The sequence below is a fragment of the Cetorhinus maximus genome, chromosome 5, assembly GCF_964194155.1.
Source record: "Cetorhinus maximus chromosome 5, sCetMax3.hap1.1, whole genome shotgun sequence".
Taxonomy (NCBI): Eukaryota; Metazoa; Chordata; class Chondrichthyes; order Lamniformes; family Cetorhinidae; genus Cetorhinus; species Cetorhinus maximus.
This window is the reverse complement of record NC_135883.1, coordinates 113590134-113612015: the sequence shown is the minus strand read 5'-3', so window position 1 is coordinate 113612015 and position 21882 is coordinate 113590134. Positions and strand designations below refer to the sequence as shown.

Genomic DNA, 21882 nt, shown 5'->3' with positions numbered 1-21882 from the left:
ACTGCCATTCCACTGCCTTCCCTCCCCTTTGCCCCCATAGTGTTTGTCAACCTAACCCTCACCACACAGCCCACCCCAGTTGATGTGCTAGTCTCTGAAAGTGGAGGCCTGTATAAGTACCACAGCACTGTGGTGTTCCTCGGGACAATGTAGGCAAAGATAAGGAGCAGACCAACTCTGCAGCCCCAGCAGAATGGCATTCACCACAACAAGACCCTCACAGCGCTATAAAAGATATGTTCCACTCACCTTGAAGTTACCAATGAACTGAGGTCTGACTTGGGCATGCCACCCTTTTACAAATGGATTTGAGGACGACGTAATTTCCCGCTGGTGTGACAGAAGATTGAAAGGTGTGGCAAGATTCCAGTGAGCAACTGTTTTAATGAGCATTCATGATATGCTAATGAGTGCAAATGGCATTCGTGCCACTAGTCGGCAGGATAACCCATCTGCCATGAACACACTGTCGGGAGAATTACAATTTGTTTTTACTATGGTGGATTTGCGACTTTTTGCCTGCTGCTGGATTCTCCGCTCCTGCCCACCACGAAACCTGCCATGGGCGGGATGGGAGAATTCTGGCCAATATTCTGCTTTTTTATTCCTCCCTCCAAAGTAATAAACTCACATTTTCCCACATTATACTCCATCTGCCAAATTTTTTGCCCATTCACTTAACCTGCAGCCTGAATTTTTCCCTCGTCGGCCACGACGAAACGTGAGCTCCGTGTCTCTCTCCACAGATGCTGCCATTTTTTTTTTCATTTCAGATTTCCATCTTCTGCAGTATTTTGCTTTCATCTGTAGGCTTGAGAGGGGGTTTTCCCATGACGAACCACCAGAGTTAGGACAGGGGAAGATGATTCCATGTTTGCCAGCATGATGGAGGCTGGGAATGCATGTCAGCTCTGCTGCATCAGACTCTAATGTTGACTTTGAGGGCCCAAGCTACTGAAGAAAGCTGATAGGCGGATACCACCAAATGCTAGGTGCACTGGGCATCCTGCCAGGAATCTAGTACATAATTTCACAGAGCATGGAGGTGTCCAGCTCCAACTTGTGTCAAGACTCCATGCAGAGCAGCGCATGGAGACAGGCCATCAGTACATGACAACTTTGACAGTAATTGCTGATAGTCTCTGGGTTGCCAGTGGGTTTGCTGCCTCATTAGCACTAGGTAATAACTGCCCGTGCAACATTTTTCTCTCTGTGCCTACATACCTTTGCACATTTTATCCACATTGATTTTGGATGTTATGTTCTGAATTTGTATCTTTTTTTTCAAGCCCATAGACAGTGCATGCTGACTTGTCCTCAATCTTTTTTTCCTACAGACTTTATTCATTTATTTACTTACAAAAAAAAACATGCAGCACAAGCTTAATATCTTGGACCAGATGTATGTGCTTAATTTCATTGCCACAAAAGATAATGATTTTCAACCAGCAATAAATTTAAGCATTTCAATAAAGCACTATGACCAGCCACCGGAGCAGGCTAATTTCTGCTGGTAGTGAGGCTTTGAGCCTGCACAGTGGGAAGAGGCCTTAAGCACTTCCTGCCTCTGTACCTGCATGCCACATAAGTTATAAACACAAACAACATATAAATAGAATGCAACCGATTTTTTGTTTTGTGATTTCAGTTCATCTGGAGATGTTTTAAAAATCTAACAGTTAGGGTGTGTGGAGGTGGAGGACATTCAGCTTCAAAATGAAGGTTTAAAATAGCTATTGGTGTTAAAAAGTTGAATCTTTGAGGGTGACTATAGGTAATCGCACCTGAAAAATGCAGGCGTTGAGATGGTCAGATGTTCGCTATTATAAATATCATAACCCTGTTATGGCACACTAGTTCGCTGTTCTCTGAGTTGCCATTGTTCTGAACAAATCTGATCAGACACGTTTGATACAAATAGATATGTCTTGTAATTTTGCAGGTAACCAGGAGCACAGAAGTCAAGTTCCAATACATTACATTATTGATTAATAAGACGCTGGTCCTTGCTAAAAATCATCCAGATTGTGACTTACTGTTTTTTAATGCCTTTGACATCTTCCTCAGCTCTCCATTCTCCTTTCCTGAAGGTAGTGATTCACACCAGAGGCATTGGCAGTCCTTCATTATCATGTGGAAAATAAACATTCTTTATGTACCAGCTGAGATATAAGGTCGATTCCCAAATCATGCTTTTACAGGGAGTGCGCTGCAGGGGCGCAAACCATGATTTTCCATTCATTAATCTTAATTTTCCCTGAGATGTGCTTCTCTCAAGCACCATATCCCTCTGATAGCACGGGATCACAGAATCACAACTGATGACTGCCATCAGGCTACCTGATCAGGGTAGATTGAGGGGATGACTGCAGGGTCAGGTGGAGGGTCGGTGTATCCCAGTCATAGGTGTCATAATTCATCTGGAGGATAAACACCAATATGACCTGCTGCCCATCTCTCTGCTGTAGTTTCTTAGTTATTCTTAACACTCCTGTACATGCTTAACCAACAGGGCTAAAGAGCAGGATCACTGTTGTACTTCCATCCTGCCCTGATTGAGATCAGCTAATTCATCACAGAGGGTGCATTGAATGTTGGATCTCTCCAGCCTGTATATGTGAATAACACACTGCATGGTGAATTTAAACAATTCCACCATGTTTAACATCAATCTAGAGAGAGGGTCCAAGTGGGATGCAGGGCAATTTTTCTAATGTGAGGCTGCAGGGTGCATTGACAGAGGCTACACAGGATGTCTCTGTCTGGGAATGGTGTGTCATTAAAGTGAGAAATTCTAAATATGGCAATAAAAGGTGCAAGGAGATATAGTTCATGCAATCGGTGACACCTGCAACCAATATGCAAAAACTGGAAAAGTAACAATTAATGGAAGTCAAGAATTGTTTTTAATATAAAATAAAAACAGAAAGTGCTGGAAACAGCTGCTGAGTATTTTTTATTTCAAAATTCCAGCACCCGCAATATTTTGCTTTTATTTAGGAATTATTTTTATTTTGGCCTCGGGTCAAATTATTTTCCACCTATCCGGGCAGTAAAGATAATATCTATTGCTTTCAATTGTAAATGTGGGACAAATTTACATTGTTTGCAAAGCTGGGCACAGAAATTATTTACAACAGGACAACTTTCCAAATGCACCAGAAGATATTTTAAATCCTGTTGAAAGAATGATTTAATACATAACGTTTTCTGAGGGAACCGTAAACTTTGGAGATATGGGCCCCAATTTTAACCCCAGTTGGGTGGTAAAACGGCGAGTAAGGAATTTGAAATGCTTCTTAAGGGCAATTACGGATGGGCAATAAATGCTGGCCTAGCCAGCGACCTCCACACATTCCTCCTGAATGAATTTTTTAAAAATGGGTTGAGTGTACTTACTAGCCCCTTCATGGTTCCATTTTCATCCAGCTGCATTTCTTCAGAGATGAGACTCTTGCAGCAGATGGGCAGGAACCTCCTAATTTTTATGTAAATTGAAATGCTATGATTCATTTGTGACCCTGGTGTTATTTTAACATCCAGAACAAGGAATTTCAGTCCATTGGCAAGCCATCTACGGAAGCTCTGGTCAGATTGACTCTCCACTAAAGCGGCTGCCAGGTCTAAAGTGGCTACAATCTGCACAAACTCAAAATTGGTTGCAGGTGCTAAAACTGATCATTTGGGGTCAGGAATTTATTGCTGTGTATTTCATTGCATTTATGTGCTTTATTTTGCACCCTTACCCCACTGCAGCCTGAAAATCTGAGCATGGATGCTGGTTCAGCAGTGCTCTGCGTGATGGAAGAGGAGGAGGAAGAAAACAAGCAGCAGCAGAGGACTCAATAAGAAGCAGGAGGAAAGCCTTCAGGTGAGGGGGATTGTTTGTAGAATGCCTTACGCACAAGGTAATCTAAATCCAATGGTCATCTAAATGGACCTGTCTGAGGAGCGGTTCTTCAGGCTGAGACTGTCCAGGCAGGTAGCTACTCATTTCTGCAGCCTCCTGGAAGGATTCCTGCCTAATGCAGCGTGGGGAGGGAGAAAGCCATGCTAGTGGCATTAAAGTAGCCACTGCCTTCAGTTTTTTCATGCTGCCAGGAGAGGTGGGTGCTGCTGAGGCACATCAGGGACCACGAGGGCACCTCAACACGGAGGCACCTTCGAAGGCAGGTATTATTGTGGGTAGGAGATGTCATGTGAAGGTGCATTCGCTGACATCGACCACTCACGTGACACCTTTAGACTTCTTGTTCCATTGCTGCCAGGTCCAAATTCTGGGAGTTCAACTTTCTGGCCACATGCTCCCATTCCCTTCTGAAAGACCATGGCATCTTTCCTCCTGCCAACCTGCACTACCAGTGCCTCCACAGCCTCATGTAATCCCTCTGTGAGCGCTGGTGTTCATTTTGCAACAATTGACATTGCAGCAATCTTTTTAAAGAGGTAGCCTGTTTGTGCCACATCATAGAATCATAGAAAGTTTACAGCACAGGAAGAAGCCACTTGGCCCATTGCGCTTGCACTGGCTAAAAAATGAGCCACCCAGCCTAATCCAACTTTCCTGCATTTGGTCCTCAGCGCTGCAGGTTGCAGCATTTGAGGTGCACAACCAGACATCTTAGAAATTAGCTGAGGGTTTTCTGCCTGTTCTACTCTTTCAGGCAATGATCTCCAGACTCCCACAATCCTCTGGGTGAAAAAAGTTTTACTTATCTCACTGCTAATCTTTCTACCAATCACTTTAAATCTCTAACCCCTAGACACTGACCTCTCCACTAAAGTACATAGGCCTTTGTCATCCACTCTATCCAGGCCTCTCACAATTTTGTACATCTCAATCAAATCTCCCCTCAGCCTCCTCTGTTCCAAGGAGAACAACCCATGCCTATCCAATCTTTCCTCATAGCCGCACTTTTCCAGTCCTGGCAATATCCTCATAAATCTCCTCTGTACCCTCTCTAATACGATTAGGTCCTTTCTGTAATGAGGTGGCCAGAACTGCACACAATACTCAAGTTGTGGCCTAACTAATGTTTTCTATAGCTGCAGCATAACCTCCCTGCTCTTACATTCTATGCCTCGGCTAGTAAATTAAAAGATTCCATATGCCTTCTTTACCACCTTATCAACCTGTCCTGCTACCTTCAAGGATCTGTGAACATTCACTCCAATGTCTCTCATTTCCTCTACACTGCTCAGTATCCTCCAATTTATTGTGTAACCCTTTGCCTTGTTTGACTTCCCCAAAAACATCATCTCACACATCTCTGGATTAAAGTTCATGTGCCACTGTTTGGCCCACCTGACCAGTCCATTAACATCTTCCTGCAGTCTCCAACAATCCTCCTCACCATCAAGCCCCTGGTCAATTTTTGTGTCATCCGCAAACTTCATGATCATTCCCCCTACATTTTCTTCCAAGTCAATAATTCATACCACAAAAAGCAGGAGACCTAGTATTAAGCTCTGTGGAGCCCCACTGGAAACAGCCTTCCAGTCACAAAAACATTCATCAACAATTATCCTTTGTTTCTTGCCACTGAGCCAATTTTGTATCCATCTTGCTGCATCCCCCTGGAGCCCATGGGCTTTTATTTTTTTAACCAGTCTGCCATGTGGGAGCTTGTCAAAAACCTTGCTAAAATCCATGTGGGCCACATCAAATGCACTATCATCATCATCAATCCTCCTTGTTACTTCCTCAAAAGAATCAATAAAATTACTCAGACACAACTTTCCTCTAACAAATCTATGCTGACTGTCCTTGATTAATCCATGCCTTTCTAAGTGACAGTTTATTGTGTCCCTCAAAATTGATTCCAATAATTTGCCCACTACCAAGGTCAGAATGACTGGCCTGTAGTTATTTGGTCTATCCCTCGACCCCTTTATAAACAAAGGTATAACTTTAGCAGACCTTCAACAATCTGGCATCTCACTTGTATCTAGTGAGAATTGGAAAATGATGGTCAGACCCTCCACAATTTCATCCCTGGCTTCTTTCAGCAGCCTGGCATACATTTCATCTAGCCCTGGTGATTTATCCAGTTTCAAGGATACTAATCCCCTTCATACCTCCCTTCTACCTTTGTTTATCACATCCAGTATTTCACGCTCCTCCTCCTTAACTGCAATGTTTGCATTGTCCCCTGTTTTGTGAAGATGACTCAAAGTATTCATTGAGAACCATACCCACATCCTCCACCTCCACACACAGGTTACCTTTTTATGGGCCCTTCTTTTTCTTTAGTTATCCTCTTACTCTTAATATATTGATAAAACATCTTTGGGTTCTCCTTGATTTTGCTTGCCAATATTATTTCATGCCCTCTCTTTGTTTTCCTAATTTCCTTATTGATTTCACCTCTCCTCTTTCTATACTCCTCTCAGCTTTCTGTAGTATTGAATTCTCGGTGTCAGACATAAGCTTTCTTTTTCTGCCTTATCTTACCCTGTAGCTCCTTTACAACCAAAGGGGACCCTAGATTTGGCCATCCCACCCTTTTTCTTCATGGGAACATGTTTACTTTGAACCTGTTGAGTCTCCCCTTTGAATGCCTCCCACTGCTCTGACACTGATTTACCTTCATGTAGCTGTTTCCAGTCCACTTTTGCTAAATCACTTCTCAGCTTAGTAAAATTGGCTTTGCCCCAATTTAGAACTTCACCTCCTGTTTTACCTTTGTCCTTTTCCATAATTATGTTAAAACTAACTGAATTATGATCACTACCGCCAAAATGCTATCACCCTGTCACTCCTTCCACCTGCCCGGCCTTATTTCCTAAAACTAAGTCCAGGACCACGATCTCTTTCGATGGACTTGTTACATACTGACCAAAAAACACACCCTGAATGCACCTTAAGAAGTCTGTTCCCACCATCCCTTTCATACTAAAACTATCCCATTTCAGATTGGGGTAGTTAAAATCCACTACTATTACTGTCCTATTGTTTTTGCATTTCTCAGAGATTTATTCTTGTTCTTCTTCTATATTTGCTCTTCTATCTCCTCCTTACTGTTTGGGGGTCTCTAGTGCACTCACTGTAGTATGCCTGCCCCTTTTTTGTTCTTAAGCACAATCCATTTGGCCTCAACATATCATCCCTCCACACAGATGTAATTGCTTCTCAAACAATAATTGTCATCCTCCATTCCCTTTTTACCCCCCTCTCTATCTTATCCGAAAACCCTGTAACCAGGAACCTTGAGCTGCCATTCTTGCCCCTCTTTAAACCATGTTTCCATAATAGCTATGATATCATACTGCCACATTTCTATCTGTGCCATCAGCTCGCCTACTTAATTTGCTATATTCCTTGCATTGAAGTGTATACCCTTGAGCACTGCCAAACTCTCTTTTTTATTTTCTAACTTTTGTTTTCTCTGCCTTCCAGACACACTCACTGATTTTCTGCCTTCCATTAACATTTCTGATTTTGCCCCATCTGAGTCTACCCTCAGATTCCCACCCCCCTGTCAAACTAGTTTAAACCCTCCCCAACAGTGCTAGCAAACCTCCCAGCAAGGATTTTAGTCTCGGCCCCATTGAGGTGCAAACCATTCAGCTGTACAGATCCCATCTTCCCCAGAACCGGTCCCAATGCCCCAGGAATCTAAATTCCTCCCTCCTACACTATCCCACCAGCCATGGATTTAGCAGCTCTAACCTATATCTGTGCTCACCAGCTCATGGCACTGGTAGTAATACAGAGATTACTACCTCTGCGATCCTGCTTTTTAATAGCTTATCTAGCTCCCTAAAATCTGTTTTAAGGACCTCATCCCTCTTTCTGCCTAAGTCATTGTACCAATGTGAATCACATTGGCTGTTCACCCTCCCATTTAAGAATGTCCTGCAGCTGCTCCATGATACCCTTGACCCTAGCACCAGGGAGGCAACATACCATCATGGGGTCACATCTACAGCCGCAGAAATGCTTGCCTGTTCCCCTATCAAATCCCCTACCAGTATTCCTCTTCCACTTTACTTTCTTCCCGCCCATGCAGCTGAGCCACCTATGGTGCCCTGAACTTGGCTTTTGCTGCGCTACCCTGAGGAGCCAATTCCCTCACAGGCATCCAAAATGGAAAACCTGTTCATGAGCAAGATAGACTTAGAGGTATCACGTGCCTGGTCCTCCTAGACTTTCTGATGGTCACCCATTCCCTCTCTGCCTGCATGATCCTAACCTGTTGGGGTGACTACCTCCCTAAGCATACTATCCACATAGTCCTCAGCATCACGGGTGCACCACAGTGACCCCAGCCGCCGCTTGAGTTCCGAAACCCGGAGATCAAGTTTCTGCAGCAGATGACACTTTCTACACATATGCTCGTCTAGGCACGTGAAGTGTCCACGACTTCACACATTTCACAGCATGGGCATTCTGCACGGCCAAGCCTTCCTGCCATGGCTTAAGATTACTTTTCAACTATTCACTATCACCTGGAGACTAGAAAGTATTGTAGACTTACTCACCAATCAGCTCCTTCTCTTGTTCCTGTAAGTGGGATACTTAAAGGTTATGTAAAACTTTTATGGTTTTCTATTTTTCTAATATAATAGAATTTTACACTTTCCTAGCTTAGAGACAAGAAAAGAAAAAACTCACCAACTACTGGACATTGATAAAAATACTATCAGATGGAGCATCTCTTGCTTTTTTGCACCAAATTCCCAGTGAGTCAAATTCCCAAATCCACACTCCATCTACATCTCACTCAATGTCGACCCCTGTCTCCTTGTGCACCCCTTATGGCCTGTGCGGTTTGAAGAGCCTGTCTCACATAGAGCTTCTAATGAGTTACTACCTGGTTTAGTTTCCTGCTACAGTAATTAATGCCAATTGAACCACCATCTTTCAGCTGATTGACAGATAACTGCCTCTACCAAGCAGCCGCTCCCTATTAATCCAACTACTTTCAGCTGATTGACAGACAGCTGCCATTACCAGGAAAGCAGCTATTTAACTCATTAGAAGGTTGTTAGTTCTCTGCCAGAGTCTGACTCTTAATCTCTATTTAAACGTTAGAAAAGCTTACCAGAACTTACCACATGAACCAAATTCCCAACTCCATACTCTGTCTGCGCCTCACTCAGGCGTAGCCTTCTCTTTCCTCATGCACCCCTTACTGATGAACAAACAACACTGCTGGTGGCTTCCTGCTGTGTGCAGCATTTTTCAGCAGCATTAAGAAGCTGAAAGCAGCGCTGGAGGTGTACCAGCTAGTGCCTCAATCATTCAGATGAGGTTAATGTACGAGTTTTGTGTGTTGCACACTTCAATCTGAATGGGTGTAGGCACATTACAAACCATGACGCCTGCATCCTAAAACTGGGGTGAATAAATTTTCAATCATAGGTCAAATCAAGACTAGCAATCCTCAATGAATGCTATTGACAGAAATGTGTTTCCAAGTTTCTTCAACTTCTTCAGCTCCTTGGAGACACAAAGCTTTGTCACTGAAACTCTGTAACAATGAAACAAGTTAAAAATACTGAAGCTCAACTTCCTCCAGGAGCAATGGTACAAGCTTGAAAGCATAAACACAGAAATATTCCATGAACAAGAAAACACATCTTTCATAATCGTAAAATACTTCATTTGTGGCCTTTTTTTATTACAAAAGTAATTAGTATTTGTGTAAACTAGTAGCAACAGCTGTTTAACATAACAATCCATTGGTCTGTGTTTAAGTTGATGTACACCTAGTAATTACTTTGCTGAAGTACATTGTTTCCATTAGAAAATAAAACTTCTCAAAAAGCTTGAGTTATTTTGAAAACTAAATGTTAGTTTGTGCTGCAGTTGATTGGATTTTACTGGGTCATTTGATCCCATTTTGAAAGGGATCAAAAATCAAAAGGAGCTATAAAGGTCAAGGGAGGCTTGGTTAAGCTTGTTGTGCCTTCTAAATTCAAACCCTTACTTTTGTGTTACCTTACTTTTGAATCTTGATTGACTAATTTTCCTGGATGCCCTTAAATTAAAGCTGTAAATATGCCCTTTGTCCTCAAGTGACCGTAGGATTGAGAACTTTGAGAGAAGTCAGTGGACAGATTCTTAATTGGATTATCTCTGTTTTCATGCATACACGTAGGCACTTTCATGACAGCTTACCCAACAGAAACATGTAAAACAAAAGGTGATGGTATTCACTAGGCCTCCCGCCCTAGCCAGGGGGGACACACCTGGACTGTATATCATTAACAGCTGAATTATAGGCTACTGGTAAGAGCTGTGAAATACAAATGTCTGCTTTAGCTTCATAAATTTGAGTGCAGAGGGTGAGCCTGACCTTAATCTATCCGAAGTAACAGATTTGGCCAGTCAGCATTCTGCAGCAAGGGATTTTTAACATAATTGATTATCATAGATTGACAGCAAAGCTTTGTGCTTCAAATGGCCAATTGCTCTCTGGTTTGTTGGAGAGCAAGGTGCATCTTCCAGGATGTTTGCACTTTTGGACTTTATACTACTAAAGTGAAGTCACTGTTCCGGACTTCAGTAAATCTGATTTTGGTTTGAATCAAAATTCTGCAGCGTGTTTTCTTGACACAAAATGAGTAAAGGTCATTTCACATTCTCTCCTCCCACAGACCATATTTTTAAATAAAACTGTTATGGACTTGTTCTACTGAGGGAAAGTTTTACATAAATACTCCCTGGTCTTCAACAGTAATCAAGGAAAGCTCCAACATCTTGTCTAACTTCCCTAGTTCCAGTAATCAGCCCTGTCAAAATCAATGGTGCCTTGAATGTCTGTGCAATTAATTTATTTCAAGCTAGTGACATCTGCCATATCACCAACCTGCAGTGCAGCATTGCATATATCAGGTTCCTGATGCCTTATTTGCCAGAACAAATGATTTTATCTTTACTTTTATTTCTAACTATCAGAAAAAGGCTCTGAACTATTTCTGGTAAAACTCATGAATAGAACTTATTGGGTGGCTGGTGCATCAGCAAAAACTGTCCCTGATAGAAAAGTAGAACATTATGAAATTTCTGCAGAAGATGCAGTATGTGTCACACATCAATATGACTTTGCAGGAGGAACATATTTGCAGATCTACAAAGGAAGACTCCCTCCCTCTCCAACTTTTTTGAGCTTCTTCAGACTTGTCATTTGTCTAAGTTTGATGCAACACATTTCAAGAAGGTGAAAATGCCATTAAACTTTCCACTTTTTCATAGACAAACTCTTCCATATCAATCATCGCATCATATTCCTTAATCCCTTTTTTCTTCAGAAATATATCTAATTATCCTTTGAATCTATCAATGTCAATGATCATTCTTGTTAACTTATTCCACGCACCTCTTTGGATGAATAAATTCCACAAGACCTCTCTTTTACTGCTAACTTCATAATTTTAACCCTAGTTCATACTTTCCAAGAATGAACAATTATCTTTGATCATTTGAATAATTCCACATGGTCACTTCAAGGACTGTTCAAAGAAAAAGCCGACCTTGTTCACTGGTGTCCTTTCGGGAAGGAAATCTGCTGTCCTTACTTGGTCTGACCTACATGTGACTCCAGATTCACAGCAATGTGGTCGACTCTTAACTGCCCTCTGAAATGGTGTAGCAAGCCATTCAGTTCAAGGGCAATTAGGGATGGTCAACAAATGCTGGGCTTGCCAGCGATGCCCACATCCCATGAAAGAATAAAGAAAAAAGACTGACTTTAAATTTCTGCATAAGTTAACATTTGTGATATTGAAATAATCTTTGTCATTCACTTCTGTGCCTTAATAAGCTCAAAAAAATTCTGCTATAATTATGGTCAGAAATTTCCCTCCGTTGGGGTGGTTGTGCGGGGATGGGCGGGGGCTGGAGCGATCCCGATTGGCGACCCCGATCGGGTCTGCGCCACCGTTTTACGTGGGCGGGCCAATTAAGGCCCACCCATCGTGACACACGCCTGGAAGCGCTGAGCGTTCCCTGTGCAGGCGGGGGGGATTCCCTGAGAGGTTCCCTGTGCTCTTTCGCGTATGCACGTGAAAGAGCACAGAGATCTCCCTGAGGCACAGAAGTCCCTCAGGGAAATTTGTTTCAGTGTTAAGCTTTTAAATAAAGGATTTTTAAACTTTTGAAACATGAGCTGGGACATGTTAATGAAATTTTGGAAAAAATTTTAATGATTTTTTAAACACTTCATGAAACCTCATCCCGCCCGTGGATGAGGTTCCATGAAATATGTGAAGGCCGCCTGGGCACTTCGCCTGCCCATCAACCTTAAGGTTGGACGGGCAGCTCATTTAAATGCTTTAATTACTTTTTAATAGGCCTTGATAGGCCTTTGACAGTTCGGCGGAAATGCAGCCGATTCAGCTGCGCACCCGCCAAACTGAAAATCTAAATGACGTGATGTGACATCGAGACCCGACAGCTCCACTCCCCCACTCGCCGACGAGAAAATGCTGCCCTATGTGACCAGAAGAGTACAGTACTCCAAATAGGGTCTGATCAATGACACTAATACAACTTCTCTTGATTTGCATTCTATGGAGTTAATTTTCCAAGTTTGTATCACCAAAGGGGAACCTCACTGATTAGCTGTACACCTCAGATAAATTCCCAGACACTGCCCATCATTTTCAAACCATTAGCTAGAAAACTTAGCCCTTATATGTCTACTTATGAACCTTATACATTTATCACCTTTTTTAAACTGCAGCTAAAGATCATGCTGATAGATTAATTCACTATAGTGCAATATTTCATCACCTATAAGTTGTGTGCCACTATCCAACACACACTCCTTTTAGGTCCTTGCTCCCATCCTGATTAGTTACACCTATCCAAGGCCATCTGGGACATCTTGTAGCAGAATGTGGATCATCCCTGTCTCTGAATCAGAAGCTCTGGTTTTGAGTCCCACCTCAGTGACTTGATGGCCAAAGAAGGTGAGTTCATAATCTGGCAACCTGCAAATCCTTCCAACACATGACAATTGCAGGAGGTAAAAGCTGGAGAGATTCCTGGTCAGTCATGTGATGGGAAGAAAATTGGAGCCTCTACCATCACTATTCAAACCTCCAGACTACAACATGTATGTAAAAGTATATGTTTCCACAGCAACTCAGACTCTGAGTGAATTGTAGCACACTACCACAACAAGTTGCATCTGCTTTATATTGCCCCAGTCATCTAAAAGATCTAAGAAGTACCAAATTATTAGTGCATGAATGCTTAATGTATTTGTTTGATTTTCTAATGGAGCAGTTACCCATTTATTTAAATTCTGTTAACCTTACAAATGTTTTCCAAGGTTCTAAGCCACTTCTTGGCCCATGGAACCATTGGTTATCATTTGTTTTGCTTCCAAACTGTATCCTCTAAGATTAAAAATGTGAAGGGTTAGATTAGAAAAACCCCAAGTGAAAGCATCAAAGAAGATAATTGTTTTCAACGTGTCAGTACCCACGCTAAGTGTTTTTGTAGATCTAGAAAGTCTTACTTAGAATTTTCTATATCTCTGTATCTCATAATCAGCACCTTTTTCTGAAGACTTATCCTACCTACTGGCTGAAGACCTGAAGTCCACTTCATTGAAGAACACAGAATTACCTGTAGCAATGAAAGTAACCACTGCCTTGATTTTTTTTTCTTTGTTACTGGATCTTTCCAGACAGACTCAGTTGGCCTTCATCACATTAGTTAAGCAGTAGCTAAACATTTTGTGAAAAAAATCACTGATTTTCTTTTCAACTGACCCTCAAAATTCCTAAGTAGCTCAATGAAACCTGAAAAACAAAGATAACATGCAGTCCAGTTTGGCAGAATTCCCTACAGGTGGCAATAGTTGGACCAGTCACAAGTGGTCTTGAGAGTCTCACATGAAAACCCACTCAATTTCGTTAATAAGGAAGAATTTTGTTTTATCAATATCCAGCTAATACATGATGTCAGTCATCTTGTCCTGCACGTTGTTATGCTTTTATCATATGTCAATCCACCATATAGTTCTGATGATTCAAAACCACGTTTCAAGATGTTTGTTGGTGATCCCCTACAGTCATGGCTAATGACTCCAGTAAGGCATCCGTAGACAGAGGGGTAGTACAAATATAATGAGGCCCATGGGATTACAGGAAGTAGCACAGAGCAGACCATTGGTATTCTGAAGTCTTGTTGAAGGTCTGACAAATTTGGCATCCTGCAGTTCAGCCCAGCAAGAATGTCCACAGTTATAGTAGCATCTTGCATACCGCATAATAGGGTAAAGGTGAAAAAGGAGGTGGACCTCTGTCTAAACAGGAGACAAGGTTGTATGACTGGGAGACAGTGGAGAAAAAGATGCATCAGCACACTGCCAGATAGTATATCATTGCTTTTGCTTTCAATAAAACAAAAGTTGTACAAAGAAATAAAAATCCTTCTCTCGTGGCTGGTCACCTCCACACTACCTCATTAAGTCTTCCATTGCCAAAGGCATCTGTACCTTCCATCAGTAATAGAAATCTTATATCCTCATATTTCATCTACTTAGCCCACTAAGTTTCAGTCCATGAGGAATTCTATTTAGTCAAATCATTTTCATTTTTTAGTATAATGTTTTCCTAAATTATGACAATTTCTAACACTATACTAATATTACTTCTTACCACCATGTCTACAGCTTTTGCCTAACTTCTTACAGCCTTATGCTCCTAATCACTTTTCTCTACATGATATCCCCTGACACAGGTTGAGAGATGAGTGGCTAGGACATATTTGCTGATGGCTTTGAGGGTTGAGATGATTCTTGTCTCAATGAGGTTATTGTCCCTATGAGTTATGTTTCCCTTAGCCTTTATCTTGCTAAGTGAAAAATACCTTAAGGAAGTAAGATTATAATCAGTCTAAGGAAAGAAAGTAACATTCGTTATAATTCCCTGTGGACCACTGGTGCTGTGCACAGGCTTAGAGATGCTTCTGGTCAGTATGAGAACTGATCAACTTGCCCTAATTAAATATTGGAAGTTCTGCGAGAGTGACATGTTCAGACTAACTTTTAGGAAGTACAGATAGCTGTCATTCTCAAAACCTCTAACATTCTTAATACCTCATCCTGGTATCTGGTTGCTGCAGTTACCTCTTGGCCTGCCACAATTTTCAGAGCTTTTAGCGGATTATGAGATATTTTTGAATTGTTTTATATATGTGTATAGTGGATTTCTCCCATTCATCCTTCACTTCAAGCATGGGGAATATCCCCTCTACCCATGCAAGTTTGATACATGGTAATCTTTGCTCTTTTAGAAGATTGGAACCTTAAAAATACGACTCCTCGGCTGTAGGTTGGTATATTTTACCCGCTGTGTGAGAACAGCTTTTGATGAGGGACCACGTAATAGATTCCTGACTATGTCAAAACATATGGAATCAGGGGACAAGTAGCAGAACAGTTATCAAGCTGGCTACAAAACTGGGAACATACTACTTGTCACCCCGACTAAAACAATCGGTGGGAAACCGACAGACGAGAAAAAGTCCGACTGTTATAGAGTTGATTTTCCAGGCAATTTTTCTTGGTGGAAACAATGAATTTTATTTACAAAACAACAGCAACAGCTACATGTGTGCATCAAACTCTATAACTAAAGAAGAATTCCTTCTCGAGGTTCCCCGTGCTGTTAACTGATTGGATTACACAGATTACAACACAGGATTATTCTTAAAGCTACAGTCCTAACGTTTATCAAAACTATAATTACTACACCGCCCTCAACAATAACGTGCAGATTAGAGTGGGACACACCCCTCACCGGGAGGAAGTCCCACCCTCAGGAGCTGCCGACCAATCTGATTGGCCGGCAGCTCTTGCAGTCCTAGTAGAGCTAGAGCTCAGTAATGGACACTGCTAGGACAGCAAGCAAGCTAGGATGAAGGCCCCAATAGATCCCAGACTCAGGTAAATGAGGGATATTGGGTGGGGAGAGATCAGGTACCTTAGGGAGGGGAGTAAAGGGGGTGGGGGTGTGCATTTTGCAGTGCAAGCGGGGAGGAAGGGGAGGGTACTATCTTTGGGGGGGTGCGTCCGATGTGCAAAGGGCACCCATCCAAAGATAGTAAACCCCCCTTTCCTTTCCATGCATTTTAAAACTTTTTTGAAAGAATGAGTTGCTTCCAGCAGTTCCTTCCTGTGAGGTTCAAATTTTTTGCCACACAGTGAGGGCATGAGAAGGAAGGAGATAAGCTATATCTGTCTCCTTTCCAGAAAGTGCATTGCTTTTCACTTACTTTGTACAATCCTGTGAAGCATTAAACATTTTTCTGTACTGTGCGGTAGTTTGTGAAGTGGTTGAGATTGCATTCACTGAATCAAAAGCCCCAAATATAACCTTTTACATTGCACTGTGGTTGAGTGGGTCATTAATTTGGGATTTTATAATATGTGCTACAATCTACTCTAACAGCAATTACTTGCTTGGTGAGCTCTAATGCCCCTTTCTCCACTTTTACAGAGTAATCATGTTGGAATTTCCTGTTGAATCAATGGGTGAGTCTCTGCTGTCATGGGTGTACTGTTGGAAGTAGAGCCCAATCCCAGATGCATGGTTGTACATATCAGGTTGAAAGCCAGATGAGGCCACTAGGTGAGTTGCCAGATGATTGGAAGCCATCTCACAACCTTATGGTTTCAAATTCATTCAAGTTGATCCAGCAGACATGCTGGCATTGCAGCCTATAGGTGGTTATGTTTTCCCTGCTATCAATGTTAATGTTGCAAAATATGTTGCAAAAAATATGTGGCCTTTGATGTGCCTCGATAGCATCTCATTTGTCCACCTCTGTTGCAATATCAGGATTACAGCTCACCATAGAAAAGGGCTTTGGAATTCTGCAATCAGGCATGCGAGTGATATATCTAGACCAGTGTCACTGGATCTTTTTTATTATGGCCTCAAATCCAGCCATGTTAGAACTCTATTTTTTATTTATTCACGGGCTGTGGACCTCACTGGCTGGGCCAGCATTTATTGCCCATCCCTAGTTGCCTTTGAGAAGGTGGTAGTGAGCTGCCTTCTTGAACCGCTGCAGCCCATACAGTGAAGATACACCCACAGCGCTGTTAGGGAGGGAATTCCAGGATTTCGACCCAGCAACAGTGAAGGAACGGCAAGTTTGCAAGTCAGGATGGTGAGTGACTTGGAGGGGAACTTCCAGGTGGTGGTGTTCTCATCTATCCACTGCCATTGTCCTTCTAGATGTTAGTGGTTATGGGTTTGGAAGGTGCTGCCGAAGGAGCCTTGGTGAATTCCTGCAGTGCATCTTGTAGATAGTACACTCAGCTGCTACTGTGTGTCAGTGGTGGAGGGAGTGAATGTTTGTGAATGTGGTGCCAATCAAGTGGGCTGCTTTGTCCTGGATGGTGTCAAGTTTCTTAAGTGTTTTGGGAGCAGCACTCATCCAGGCAAGTGGAGAGTATTCCACCACACTCCTGACTTGTGCCTTGTAGATGGTGGACAGGCTTTGGGGAGTTAGGAGGTGAGTTACATGTTGCAGGATTCCTAGCCTCTGACCAGCTCTTGAAACCACAGTATTTATATGGCTAGTCTAGTTCAGTTTCTGATCAATGGTAATCCCCCCAGGGTGTTGATAGTGGGGGATTAAGTGATGGCAATGCCATTGAACATCAAGGGGCAATGGTTGGATTCTCTCTTGTTGGAGATGGTTATTGCCTGGCACTTACGTAGTGCAAATGTTACCTGCCACTTGTCAGTCCAAACCTGGATATTTTCCAGGTCTTGTTGCATTTGGACATGGACTGCTTCAGTATCAGAGGTGTCATGAATGGTGCTGAATATTGTGCAATCATCAGCGAACATCCCCACTTCTGACCTTATGATGGAAGGCAGGTCATTGATGAAGCAGCTGAAGATGGTTGGCCTGAGGATACTACCCTGAGGAACTCTTGCAGTGATGTCCTGGAGCTGAGGTGACTGACTTCCAACAACCACAACCATCTTCCTTTCTGCTAGGTATGAATCCAACCAGCAGAGAGTTTTCCCCCTGATTCCCATTTTGCTGGGGCTCCTTGATGCCACATTTGGTCAAATGCTGCCTTGATGTCAAGGGCAGTCACTCTTACCTCACCCCTGTAGTTCAGCTCTTTTGTCCTTGTTTGAACCAAGGCTGTAATGAGTTCAGGAGCCGAGTGGCCTAGCGGAACCCAAACTGGGCATCAGTGAGCAGGTTATTGCTAAGCAAGTGCCGCTTGATAGCACTGTTGATGACCCCTTCCATTTTTTTTACTGATAATGAAGCGTAGACTGATGGGGCGGTAATTGGCCAGGTTGAATTTATCCTGTTTTTTGTGTACAGGACATACCTGGGCAATTTTCCACAAAAGCCAGTGTTGTAGCTGTACAGCAACAACAGCTTGGCTAGGACACGGCAAGTTCTGGAGCACAAGTCTTCAGTACTATTGCTGGAATATTGTCAGGGCACATAGCTTGATGGTAATGGTAGAGTGGGGGATATGTTGGCCCATGAGGCTGCAGATTGTGTTCAAGTACAATTCTGCCACTGCTGATGGTCCACAGCACCTCATGGATTGCCCAATCTTGTGTTGCTAGATCTGTTCAAAATCTATCCCATTTAGCACAGTGGTAGTACCACACAACAGAGGGTATCATCAATGTGAAGACAAGACTTTGTCTCCTACCAATACTGTCATCAACAGATGCATCTGCAGCAGGCAAGTTGGTGAAGATGTCTTTCCCTCACCACCTGCCACAGACCCAGTCTAGCTGCTATGTTATTTAGGACTCAGCCAGTAGCAGTGCTACCAAGCCACTCTTGGTGGCAGACAATGAAGCTCCCCACCCAGAGTACATTCTGTGCCCTTGCCAGCATTTTCTCCAAGTGGTGTTCAACATGGAGGAGTGCTGATTCATCAGCTGAGTCAGTACATGGTAATCAGCAGGAGGTTTCCTTGCCCATGTTTGGCCTGATGCCATGAGGCTTCATGGGGTCCAGAGTCAATGTTGAGGACTCCCAGGGCAACTCCCTCCCAACCATATACCACTGTGCTGCCACCTCTCTGGGCCTGGAGATGATGGTGTCTGGAGATGATGGTGTCTGGCACATTATGATTCCATGATGCTGACAATGTCAGGCTGTTGCTTGACTAGTCTGTGAGACAGCTCTCCCAAAGGGCCTTGCAGGGTCAATAGGGCTGAGAATGCTATTGACATTTCAGATGCCAGATGGTCCACCTAGTTTCTTCCCTTTTCGGTGGCTTTGTACTGGTTTGTTACAACTGCTAAGCCATTTTCAACCACAGTGCTGTGTTAAGGATGGCAGATTTCCTTCTTAAAGGGCATTAGTGAAACAGAGGTTTTTTATAACAATCGACAATGGTTGTTGAATTCAAATTCAAATTCCATCATCTGCCATGGCAGGATTTGAACCCAGGCCCCCAGAACATTATCTCTGGATTGCTAGTTCAGTGACAATACCACTACACCATCACCTCCCCTGAACAAAAAAATGAAAAGAACTGGTGGTTGACTTAAGGAAAAAGCCAGTTAGTTATATTGTTCCCATGAAGATTCATGATGTGGACATTGAAATAGCTACTAACTACAAGGATCTAGCTATTAAAGTAGACGATAAGCTGAATTGGGGGGAAGCAGTGTAGAGGTATTGTGGCTAAGGAATATACACAATTATACTACCTCAGAAAGTTAACATTCCTTCGAGTAGATCCCAAAATCATGAAATTCCTTTACATGGCTGTAGTTGAGAGTGCTATCCTTTTGGATGTCTCTCCTGGTACTGTTGTCCTTGGAAAATAGACTCTAAGGGTACAGAGGTTATTGAATCAGGCAGAAAGGGTATTTGATGAGCAAATCTTTCTTGATGAAATCTGCTTTTGAAGAATTTTGATGAAAGTAAAGAGAGTTATGAACAGTGAGAATCATCCCTTGTCTTAGTCTTACTGTTGAATTCAGGAAAAAGACTACAATCTCTTAAATGCAGGACAAACCAGTCCTTGAACTTATTTGTATCTTTCTCTATAAGAACAGTTAATAGGAAGTGATGAATGGGTGAGGATATACACCAGTGCTAGAACTCATTGACTGAATATTTTAATGTACTGGAATAGCTTTTAATATATTTTAATCAAAGTTAGACTTTTGTGATAGGGTAATTTTCTTTCTTTTTAGTGTTATTATTCATTTATATGTAATATTTTTAATGATCAAGCAATGTACCCAAAACGAATTTCCGTTTGGACAATAAACTGAAATTGAATTGAAATTTAAATTGAATTGAGTTGAATTAGACATCTTGTTGTACCACATGATGCCAGTGGTACATTGTAGAAATTGTCAGATCACCTGATGTGACAGAGAAGATTCACCAGTCCAATCCACATCCTTCCTTGTTTGTCCTTTGAGGCGAAGATGACCATGTTCATCATCTGGGGTGTTTGGTAGAGTTCCGCTGGGTACTTACATGACTGCTAAGGCCAATCTGTGTCTGATGGTTCTGCTGCAAATGAGACAGGATACCGCAGATGACTGAGTTTTAGATGAGTTGCTGAATTGAGATTTCCTCTTCCTGTGTTTTCTCTCTTCCTCTGATATGCTTTCGAAGGAGGCTACAATGTTTTTTATTTGATTGTGCCAGGTGCAGTGATCCTGGGCGAACTTTTCCCAGAACTCAAAATCGATATCAAAACTCCTAACTGAAGTCTGCAGAGTGTTCGACAGTACTTCCTTTGACTGCCAGGAAAGTCATCCTTAACGGTTAATAGGAAGTGATGAATGGGTGAGGATATACCCCCGTGAAAAGACTCATTGACTGAACATTTTAATGTACTGGAATAGTTTTAAATATATTTTAATCAAAGTCAGACTTTTGTGATGGGTAATTTTCTTTCTTTTTAGTGCTATTATTCATTTATATGTAATTTTTTTAATGAGCAAGCCCAGACTCAAGCCCTCAATAAAAAATTCTCTTTGATAAGCAAATGTAAAGTATTCTGGCTACATGACCACTTCAACTCAGTTGTGATTGTCTCAATATGGTGTGGATGCTTGGCATGCCAGCTCAGGTAAGCACCTCAATGCCCGGTAATTTCTCCCACCATCTGATCTTCAGAAGCTTCTGAAGGCAGCTCAAGTGAAAACAGTTGAGCTTACTGGCATGACACTGGTACTCAGTCTAAGTCTTGCATGCATGGGGCAGAGTGGGCAGGATTGCTCTATAGACTTTCAGTTTGGTCAACAGACTTACTCCTCTTCATTCCCAGGCTGATGTTCGAAGTCAGTCAAAGGTTACACTTGCTTTGGTAATTCTTGCATGTGTCTCCTCATTAATATAGATAACTCGAGAGAGTGTGCTGCTGAGATAAGTGAACTTATCCACTGCTGACAGGTTCTGGTCATGGACTGAAACCCTGGGCTCGAGATAGGGCTTTCCTGGAGCAGGCTGGTACATTACTTCAGTTTTCTTCACACTGGCTGTAGGGCTGAAGTTGTCATGTACATTGGTGAACAAGTCCATGCTACGTTGCATGTCCAGCTCTGAACTAGCAGCTAGTGCACAGTCATTGGCAAAAAGGAAATCGCAAAGCATGTTCTTGGAGACCTTGGTTTTTGCCTAGAGTCATCTCAGATTGAGCAGCTTCTCATTCATGTGATTTCGATGCCAAGGTCACTATCATGGTAGGCATCCTAGAACATGGCAGAGAAATACATGCTGAAGAGGGATAGAACTAGCGTGCAGCCCTGATTAACTCCATTAGTGACTGGGAATGGGTCAGATTGAGAACTGCTTAATGGACAGAAAACAGAGAGTAGGAATAAATGGGTCATTTTCAGGTTGGCAGGCTGTGACTAGTAGGGTACTAGTTTGGGCCCCAGCTA

General features: G+C 42.4%; 1 long non-coding RNA gene across 1 annotated transcript in view; it reads left to right on the top strand.

Annotated features, from left to right (window-relative positions):
* The window catches only part of LOC144680345 (uncharacterized), an 81263-nt gene that overhangs the window by 40257 nt on the left and 19124 nt on the right, over window positions 1–21882 (top strand). Inside the window, exon 2 of the long non-coding RNA XR_013576541.1 lies at window positions 3757–3871. This is a non-coding gene — a long non-coding RNA (uncharacterized LOC144680345). The remainder of the gene's footprint in view (window positions 1–3756; window positions 3872–21882) is intronic.